At 42.2% G+C, this 9833-nt stretch overlaps 1 protein-coding gene across 10 annotated transcripts in view; it reads right to left on the minus strand.

The window, feature by feature from the left end:
• Nucleotides 1–9331, minus strand: part of PRRC2C (proline rich coiled-coil 2C) — a 90347-nt gene extending 81016 nt beyond the window's left edge. For all 10 annotated transcript variants that reach the window (XM_049881234.1, XM_049881229.1, XM_049881226.1 and 7 more), the window contains exon 1: nt 9102–9331. The gene's annotated coding sequence lies outside the window, so the exon portion shown is untranslated. The remainder of the gene's footprint in view (nt 1–9101) is intronic.
• Between the last annotated feature and the right edge of the window lie 502 nt (nt 9332–9833).

Below are 9833 nucleotides of genomic sequence, written 5' to 3' on the forward strand. Positions count from 1 at the left end.
ATTTACTTTTAGATTTGCTTTTCCTCCATTTATTTTGAACAGATTAATTATTCAAAGTGCTATGCCTTTACACACTCTTCAAAAACAATACAAATCAAAATCATAGAATATTTGAAGGGGAAGAATCATTTTACAGCTAAAGCATGTAGTCAATATGAAGTAATGTGGCCTAAATAACTAGTACATTGTATCCTGTACTTTTCAATGTCTTTTGCCAATAATTAGATAAAGATTTGGAAAGTAGACATCACATATGAAATGATAAGTACATCTGAAAAAGTAATAATATACTTGATGACTTTCTAAGATTTAAAAAAGGTCTTAGAAAGCTAGTGTAGAATTAAACTGAATGTAAGAATCAAGTTCTACAGTCAAACGATAGTAAAAAACTGAGTTCCACAGTAAAAAAGACTGGACTTCGTCAATGCAGCCCACAGACCCAGCCTGCTCAAATGATGGGGCTCTAGCTCTGCGACAGCCAGAGCTAGTGTGACAGCACTGCTTTAATAGACATCTAATGCCCAGACCTAGAATTAAACAGTTTTGGCGTTATGGATCACTTCTGTGTGCCTTTCTCGTCATGGTTTTGGGTGGGACTGTGCAAATAAGGTAACTGTGATGCATCAAGGGGATTGATCTTTTTTGCCAACCCAATAGGCTTAAAAGAAAGCCAATTCCAGAGCAGGGGAGGCTCTCACCACCAAGGAAGGAGAGCCAGGAGCAAAGTGTGTCCTTTGGACCTGGGATCCCTGCACGGAGATGATCTTGGAACCAGGAAACTGAGAGAGACAGAGACAGAGAGACAGAGAGAGAGGGGGAGAGAGAGAAACAGTGGCAGGAGAGTCTGGCAAGAGATGGCTCAGTGGGCTTCCCAGCCCACAGAGTAAGAAAGGTGAGAGCAGGAGGCTTACCGGCAGAGTTGGGTGCCCCTGGGCACTTAAAAGGCAGAGCTAAAAAAGCTTTGTAACACTTGCCCAAGCAGGGTAGAGGCCCAGAGGCCAGGGAGGGGTATGCCTGTGGCACAGCTGGGAAGAGACTGTCCTGATGGAAGAACTGTATGCTGAGTGTTCCTCAACCTGGACTGTAACCTGTTATTTCCGTAATTAACTCCCTAATCCTAAGTATTGTCTGTGAGTTCTGGGTGGTCACTTCAATGAGTTATCAAACCCAGCAGAGAAGTAGAGTGCTGTGGGAAGGACGGCTCCTGTCAGAATAGGTAAAGACGGTAGAGAGAGGCGGCAAGTCTGATCTCCACCTCACAGTAACCAGCCTTGGGCTGTTGATCTTGATTCTCCTTTCCCCATGCCATTCTTACAACAGTGAAACCTGCGAGAGCCGGAACTCAATGGGACTATCTTGTTTTTCTGGGTGTCACAAGTTTTCTGCCATTGACAGGGTGCAGTCACCACTTTTCTCTGTACTTAGTGGAAAATATCGAGTTTTCTTGCTCTGGCAGTTTTCTGCCTTACACGGGCTCTGGTTTTCGCAGGTTTTACTGTAACAGTTCTACTGAATTAATTTATCATGCTACATTTAGAGTATTGTGTTCAATTCTGGGCTTCGTTAAGACAAACGCTAAAAGAGAAACGACTGAATACAAAAGAAAAATTTTCTAACTGTCCAGTTTAGGTGGAAAAAAAATTCATAGCATTCTCTACTTTCAAAATTTGCCAATCAACCCAAAGAACTGTGACATGAAGTGATCTATAATTTTGCTGAGACACAAATTTGAATTTGGTGCCAGCAGGTATGTGAGAGAAGGGTCCTTCCAGGAGATAAACTCAGCCATCCCTCCCCACCTTCTTTACAGGACCCTTATCCCCCCAGGGCTTTGCTTTCTTTTTAGGCATACAATTACTCTTATGAAGAGATCTACAACTTGTTTCTCTCTGGAAAAAACAGCTCCAATAAGAAAGCCAAATCCCAGTGCCGACTATGGAGGTAAACGGAAAGTAAAGCGGCTGCGGGCTACTATGTGGTTGACAAATTTGGACGACGTCAGGATATACGGCTTATAAACGTTAAGGGCTGAGTGCAGTGACCTCCCAGACGCATTCAAGCAAAAGCAAGATTGGCATTTTCAGAAATATTTTAAAGACAGTTATTGCTTTGGATAAGAAGTTGAACTGGCCAACTTCTAAGGTCTCTTCAGCTCTAATTGTTATAATCAATTAGTAATTCTAAAGTCCGAGTGACATCAAATGGTTTTAACATTACATTTGCTGCGAAAATAGTAAAGCTAAGAATACCACCATATGTTCAATGACTAACCTACAAATAGCATTACAGTAAAAGTATTAAAAATTGTCATTTTAAAAAACAAAGTGTCATATAAATAAATCTGTTGGAGTTCTATTCAGAACAGTAGAAGGGGCTGTTCTTGGAAACTGAAACACTTGAATTAAGTTTCTCAGGCAGAAGAAAGCCCTTAACAAATAGAAAAGAAATGTGGCCATCAAATCTTCTGTACTAAAAGTTACCATTCTAGAAAAGTAAAGCCATTTTCTCTACTATTTACTCAATCAGGTGATTGCTGGAACACTCTTCACAATTTTATGTAATATTTAAAATGTTTAAAGTCACACATGGAAATACAACACACACACACACAAAAGGAAAATAGTTCATTTAGCAGAAAAATACTAATCTATGGCTCCAAGTTACGTTAAGAAACCCAAAAGAATTAAAAAAAAAATTCATACAACTATATGTCAAGATCAAGTTTGTGGTACTAGAAAAAAAGTTGTTTTATCATTACAGCATTCTATCAAAATCACTTTAATACAAAGCTAATCTAGAATGGTAAGAAAAAACCAATCTCTTAAAACTAATTCAACTGAAATCTCAGCTCTAACATTTAGCATCTGGGCGAACTCAGGAGAATTACTTACTCCCAACAAATTGTTTCCTCAAGTGTGGGCTAATTACTCAAACACTCTTATAAGATTTAATTGACAACATGTGCATAAAGCTCTTAGAATAGTGTGTGACACTTGACAAGAGCTCCACAGACGGTAACCAATATCTTAAAAAATAATAATACATATCCAAACAAAAACCAAAGCATAAATAATTTCTTAGTGAATCTTATTTTTTGTAAGGCCAGTATGTTGCATGTTACAGGAAAAAGAGAGAAGCCTTCTCTCCAAGAGCTATAAATAATTGCTCATTCAGCATCATGGATTTTTCTAAATCTTTCATATCTTTCAAATCATTCATTTTTTTTCAAATCTTTCAAAGGTTTGCCTTTAACGGTTGGAGTTTTAAGTTTATGAAACCCAAAATCAAACCCACTGCCATTACGTCGATTCTGACTCACAGTGACCCCAGAGGGGTTCCAAGGCTGTAAATCTCTAAGGAAGCAGACTGCCACATCTTTCTCCATGGAGCTGCTGGTGGTTTTGAACCGCCTACCTTTCAGTAACAGTCGATCATTTTCTCAATTGCATTAATGTATTTATTCATTTCTCCAGACCACTTTCTATTACTAACATCATCAGAAATGTTTAAATTTGATCACACTGTACTGAAAGCAGTGTGCTCTCATTCTTTCTAAACCACTACCATGTACAGAATGAAAATGGCCAGTCACTCTGAACTTTCTAATATTTCAACAAATGTTACTATTGGCTTCCAGAGTTATCATCGTCATAGTTTTTTTTTTTTTTAATTATGCTTTAAGTGCAAGTTTACAGCTCAAGGTAGTTTCTCAAACAAAAATTTATACACACATTGTTAAGTGACCCCAGTTGCTCTTCCTATAATGTGACAGCACACTCCTCCTTTCCACCCCGATTTCCCATATCCATCCAACCAGCTCCTGTCCCTTCTCATCTCATCTCACCTCTGGACAGGAGCTGCCCATTTGGTCTCATGTACCTACTTGAGCTAAGAAGCACTCTCTTCACAAGTATCATTTTATGTCTTACAATCCAGTCTAATCTTTGAAGAGTTGGCTTCAGGAATGGTTTTAGTCTTGGGCTAACAGAGAGTCTGGGGACCATATCTTCCGGAATCCCTCCAGTCTCAGTCAAACCATTAAGTCTGGTCTTTTTACACAAATTTGAGCTCTGCACCCCATTCTTCTCCTGTTCCATCAGGGACTCTGTTGTGTTCCCTGTCAGGACGGTCACTGGTGGTAGCCAGGCACCATCTAATTCTTCTGGTCTCAGGCTGATGGAGTCTCTGGTTTAGGTGGCTCTTTCTATCTCTTGGGCTCATATTTTCCTTGTGTCTTTGGCGTTCTTCATTCTGCTTTGCTCCAGGTGGTTTGGAACCAACTGCTGCACCTTAGATGGCGACTCACTAGTTTTTAAGACCCCAGACGCCACTCACCAAAGTGGGATGCATAACATTTTCTTAATAAACTGTTATGCCAATTGACCTAGATGTTCCCCAAAATCATGGTCCCCAGAACCCTGTCCCTGCTAGTCTGTCCTCTGAAGTATTTGGTTACATTCAGGAAACTTCTTAGCTTTTGGTTTAGTCCAGCTGTACTGGTTTTAACCACTATACCACCAGGGCTCCTTTAAGTTTAAGAAAGTGTAGAGAATTAGCACCCCCCCCCCCACTGGCTCTATTCTCCATCACTGAAATGTCTGTTTTGAGACATATAAACCCATCCATCTCTTTCTTTCTCCTAATTCCTACTTTCATTTACTCCACGTTAAAGCTTTTCATTAATATAACTGGATTATTTTTCCCCTGACCAAGAAACCAATTATTCAGCACATGTAGGCTACTCTTGACTTTTTCATCCCTATTCCATAGTTTTTTCCTCAGCAGGGGAGATGCTTTCCTGCCTCCAAAACACCGGAAGACTGTGGTTTAAAATTGGGAGATGTTTTATCTTTCTATAAAAACTGTTCCTTCCGGAGAGTACTATCAGAGATGACTGAAAAAACTCACGCTACAGATGGACCTGTCCTTATTCTGACTGTGGTGGGGGCTACATGGATCTATCATGTATGAAAATTCAAAACTGTACACCAAAAAATCCAATTTTTCTTAATGTAAATTAAATAACAAAAACTCATACTGCAATATAACCTTTCTCCCTTCTCCATCAAATACATTTCAATAACTTTAAAAACAAAATTCCTGTTTGCTCCATTTTCATAACCTTTGCAAGTAAACTCTATAGCTCCCATATTATGCTTCTTCAGTTAAGATCTATAAAATTTATACCTTGACATTAAAACGGTTACTTAAAATCCAGATCACACTATAATAAACAGCCACATTGCAAAAAACCTACATTTTAACTGGAAGTGAAAAATTCTCAAGAGTTTTAAAAAATGATTATACTGTGTTAAGTACAGTTTTATACTTAGTCTCTCTCTGAAATTTGATAATCTATGTATGGTATTTAATACATGTTGATCTCTGTTACTAGAAACATTTAATAAGCTACAATACTCATCCTTAAAATACACTGCATAAATTGGAATTCTGTACTTGCCCAACTACCTAATCTATCTTAGTAAAAAGTTCTAAGCCTTTTGTTCCTTAATGGCCATTTCTGCAGTTTCCTGGTTGTTTCTGATGTTGCTTTAAACACGTCCTTAGCAGGTCTCAAGGACGCTTTCAGGGCCTCCACTAGACCTCTTTGTAAACATACTCTTATGAAAGATGCAGATACTCTTCTTGGTGAGGCTGATGCACTGGGGGAGAGGCAAGAGACAGAGGCAACATTTGCTCTGAGAACCAGTAAGATGTTTGCCTGTTGAATCATAAACATGGGCCTATTCTTTTGTGTTTGTCCCTTATTCACTCAGTAATAAACTGCAGGTATATGACAAAGAATGTACTAGACGATAAAGCAAAATACCAAACCCCTTCGCTGTAGAGTTGAGTGCTAGGTGAAAAGGATATGGAAACAGTTTAGCAAGAGGAAGCAGGCTAATACTGGCACAGACAAGTAAACAGAAATTTACTAGATGGCATGCTAGGTTCATAACACACAGCAGTGTCTTCCTATACTAGAAGTGCCGGACAGATGTTGATCATATCATATCCCACACTCCTGTAATATACAGCACCTAGCAGCACCATAGAGGGGTGAGTACATTACATTGACAGTAATAATATCGTTATTTGTGTCCAGACCAAAGTTTCCTGTTGAAACTTAAGTAACAACCCTTGTATTTGCTGGCAAATGCATGCACAAACAGGCTCCAAAACATGACTGGCATTCTGCTAATGTGGAGCAAAATAAGGACTAGAAACATAACTGGCAGAAAGATCAGTTTATAATTAGATTTCTGAGAAAAAAATACAACAGAAATTTACTAGTTACCCTCTCTACGTTCTGACTGATGCATCGATGGCATTATTGAGGAATTCAAAATGTTATGACTCACAAAACATAATTCTCAGATTTCTGAGCGTCACAGTTAACAGACTCAGATAAACGTGCACTATGTTACCTTACTCACACGGTGGCAAGTCTCGCTTTACTGAAGGTGTATTAGTCATAAGTTAGTCAGACACAACTTTTAGATTTCCTTCACTGGAAGAACATGGTTCTGTACCAATTTATATCATAACATTTTATTAACGATCGATCCTTGTCTTTCAGAAATATGGTATAAATGGCATCCAAAACACAAGTTACCCAGCTGACTTACAAATGGAAGCAATGTTTCTGGGGGAAAAGGAGGATGATTTGGAAGTAGAGGGGGACATCAGGTAACCTTCGGACACATTTTACCAGGATAGTGGTGAAGGGAAGGAGGCGGCGGAGGGAGGGGCTGGGAGGAACCAGCACTTCCTGCGCAGTATTTTCAGTATGACACTGACTCCAGGAGTTCTGACAGGAGAGCACGAAGAAGAAATCCTTAAAAAACAAAACCCACCACGTGACAGTAAAACACAAAACAAAAAATAGACATTAATGTTTAGTATCTTAAAAAAAAAATTAGGAAAAAGAGAAAAGAAAAACTTTCTTAAAAATCTAAGGAATACACACTCGCGGCAGATTACCTACTGCTTAGGAGAGAATGTTTTCATCCATCAATGCTCTACCTTCTCCCTCCACCATCAGTTCACCTTTTACTACATACTGAGCACAGTAATAAGCCCTTTACATACATTTTTTTTTTTTTAAATCCCTGAAGCAAGCCTTTAAGGAAGGTTCTTATTATTATCCCCATTTTAGAGATGAGGAAATATTTTACCTATAACACTATGAGTCGGAATCGACTCGACAGCAGTGAGTCGATTCCGACTCATGGTGTTATAGGTAAAATATTTCCTCATCTCTAAAATCTTACATCTATGATACTACAGAGCTAGAGTTTTGAATTATCTCTAAGCACTCACCTGGCCTTTAAATACAAAAAAGTTAAACAAACAAAAACCCTTCCATCCCACCTCCAAAGCATGTATAACCCTTTTTCCCACCTTGCAACATTTTAACCTTCACATGCAACAATGTTCATATACTGAAGTCCAAGGAAAGGAAAACTATCACTTAACGCTATATATTATTTAGTTACTATAATTCATAAAATTACAAGGAACAGGGAGGCAGTATGATGGCTTAGAGCATTTCCTTTGATTCTACATAGCCTGGGTTTGAGTTTATACAGTACCACCAATAAATGCTCAGTGACCTTGGTCTAATTACTTTAATCCCAGACTTCGTTTCCTCACCTGTAAAATGGGGATGATAATAATAGCATGTCCCTCAAAAACATGCAGTAGAATTAAAAAAGATAATGTATACAAACAAAAGGCTTGTTACTGTGCTCAGTATATAGTAAAAGGTCAATTAATGATGAAGGGAGAACAGCCCCATATATAAACTCATTAGACCAAAAAAGTAAAACATAAAAAGCCTACATCCTGAAAATTCCATTCCAGGAAGAGACAGAATGACTATTTGACTTGTATTCGAAAGGGAAAACTCCAATTCAATCTGCTCCTGATTTTTTAGGGATCAATGTAACGGGATGGGGCAGAAGAGATGCTGCAGGTGCGTGTGTGACACACAGAAATGACTCCAGTCGGGGCAACATCTTAATTACCAATATACAGGTTAAATCCACTTTAACAAATACCGATGTTAGGCCTCTCGGGCACTTAACGTAACACTATGATTTTTATTTTCAGGAGAAAGCTCCCAAACACTTAGCATTCAAGAATCCTCTATTCCTTCTGGTGCATTCCAAATAAAAACCCAGTTCTGCAGAGCAGAGAACAATTCCAAGTATGAATCTATGAATCTAGGCTGAAGACCAGCCAATGCGGAAATCCGGGTAGCCTTAGATGTCAGCAAAGATCAGGCACGCTGGAAACCTCAAAAAAATCTCAAATCAAGTAAAAACGAATATACATCCCTTTAAAAGGGATCAGACGCATTCCTCTCGTGCAAAGTAAGACTTTATCAATGTCCTTATTGGTCCTCATACCCTTTTCTTCAGTCCTCAAGTGGGCCTTCAGCATAACACCAAGACTAATCCAATCGCAAAGAAAGGAAGCTGCGAAGTGGGATTCAGCAGGCAGGTGAGGGGACGGGGCGGCCTCGGGTGAGAAGAGATAACCGGAACCCTCCTCTGGCACTGGCAGCACGTCCCTAGCGGAAGCAGGGTTGGTCCAGGTTCCCCGAAGGCCTCTCACCGAGTCAGGTCTTTAACCCAGTGTCTCCCACGCCATGCTGGTTGCAAACCGTATCCCCAGCACACACGGAGAAGACGGAGGCGTAGAGGCCCTCGGCTTTGTGGGGGCGCGTCCACCAGACCAGGGGAGAACCGCGCGCCCGCCGGGCCTGCAGCATGGAAAGTCCCTCCGTTTACCCGGCAGGGCGCGCAATGCCCCGCGGGACCCGAGCTAGGGACGCGGTGGGGCAGCCCGACGGCTCCGGGGCCCCGCCGCAGACCACATGGAGCCGGTCTGACTCGGGTTTCCCGCTCCCCGGCCTGAAGGCCGAGTACCCAGCCACAGACATGACGGTAACCAAAGGGAGCGGAGGGGACGCCTGGACCCGAGGCCTCCTCCGGGCGCCAGGGCGGGCGCACTCGAAGCCTCAGCTCGCCCCCGCCAGCCCTGCCCGATGGGGCCCGCTTTGAGCGCGGCCCCGACGCCCTCGCTTTCCTTACCGGCCAGGGTGAGTGTCAAGCCGAGCGTGTTTGCGCACTTCGAGGGTCTACGCCGAGCTCCGGCCGAGGGGAGGGGAAGGGGAGGTTAGGGCTAGAGGGGGTCGGAAGGGCCACCGGGCCAGGAAACCAAAGCCGCGGACGGACAAACTGCCAGAACACTTCCCCTGCCTCCCGAGAGATACAGAGCTAGCGAGAAAAAGAAGCAAGATGGCGGCTAGCCAGCCCCTACGTACTACGTCATGGCGCTGCGTACGTAAGGCCAATCTCCGCAAGACCGCCCTTCGGCGCACAGAGCGAGTCACGTGACGCCGCCGAGGCCGCCCACGCCGCTGCTCGACCCCGGCGGAAGGCGACAGCGTCCCTTGCTGGGCGGAGGGAGCTCATGCAGCCAGAGTTAGGGTGCAGGGCACAGCCAAGAGCCTCTCCAGGAACTACTGAATTGACCAGGATGACAGGTTGAGAAGGAGCCCTGGTGGCGCAGTGGTTAAGGCGCTCGGCTGCTAACGGAAGGTCAGCGGTTCTAACCCAGCAGCCGCCCTGCGGCGGAAAGATGTGGCAGTTTGCTTGCGTAAAGATGTACAGCCTTGGAAACCCCATGGGGCAGTTCTCTGTCTAAGGGATTGCTATTTGTCGGAATTAACTCTGCTGCCGTGGTTTTGGTTTTTGATTTTGGTATTTGATGTGAGAGTTTGTAAATTGGTTCAAGCAGCAGTTTGACAGTATGTATCAAAA

This window comes from Elephas maximus, chromosome 3 (assembly GCF_024166365.1).
Source record: "Elephas maximus indicus isolate mEleMax1 chromosome 3, mEleMax1 primary haplotype, whole genome shotgun sequence".
NCBI classification, from domain to species: Eukaryota; Metazoa; Chordata; class Mammalia; order Proboscidea; family Elephantidae; genus Elephas; species Elephas maximus.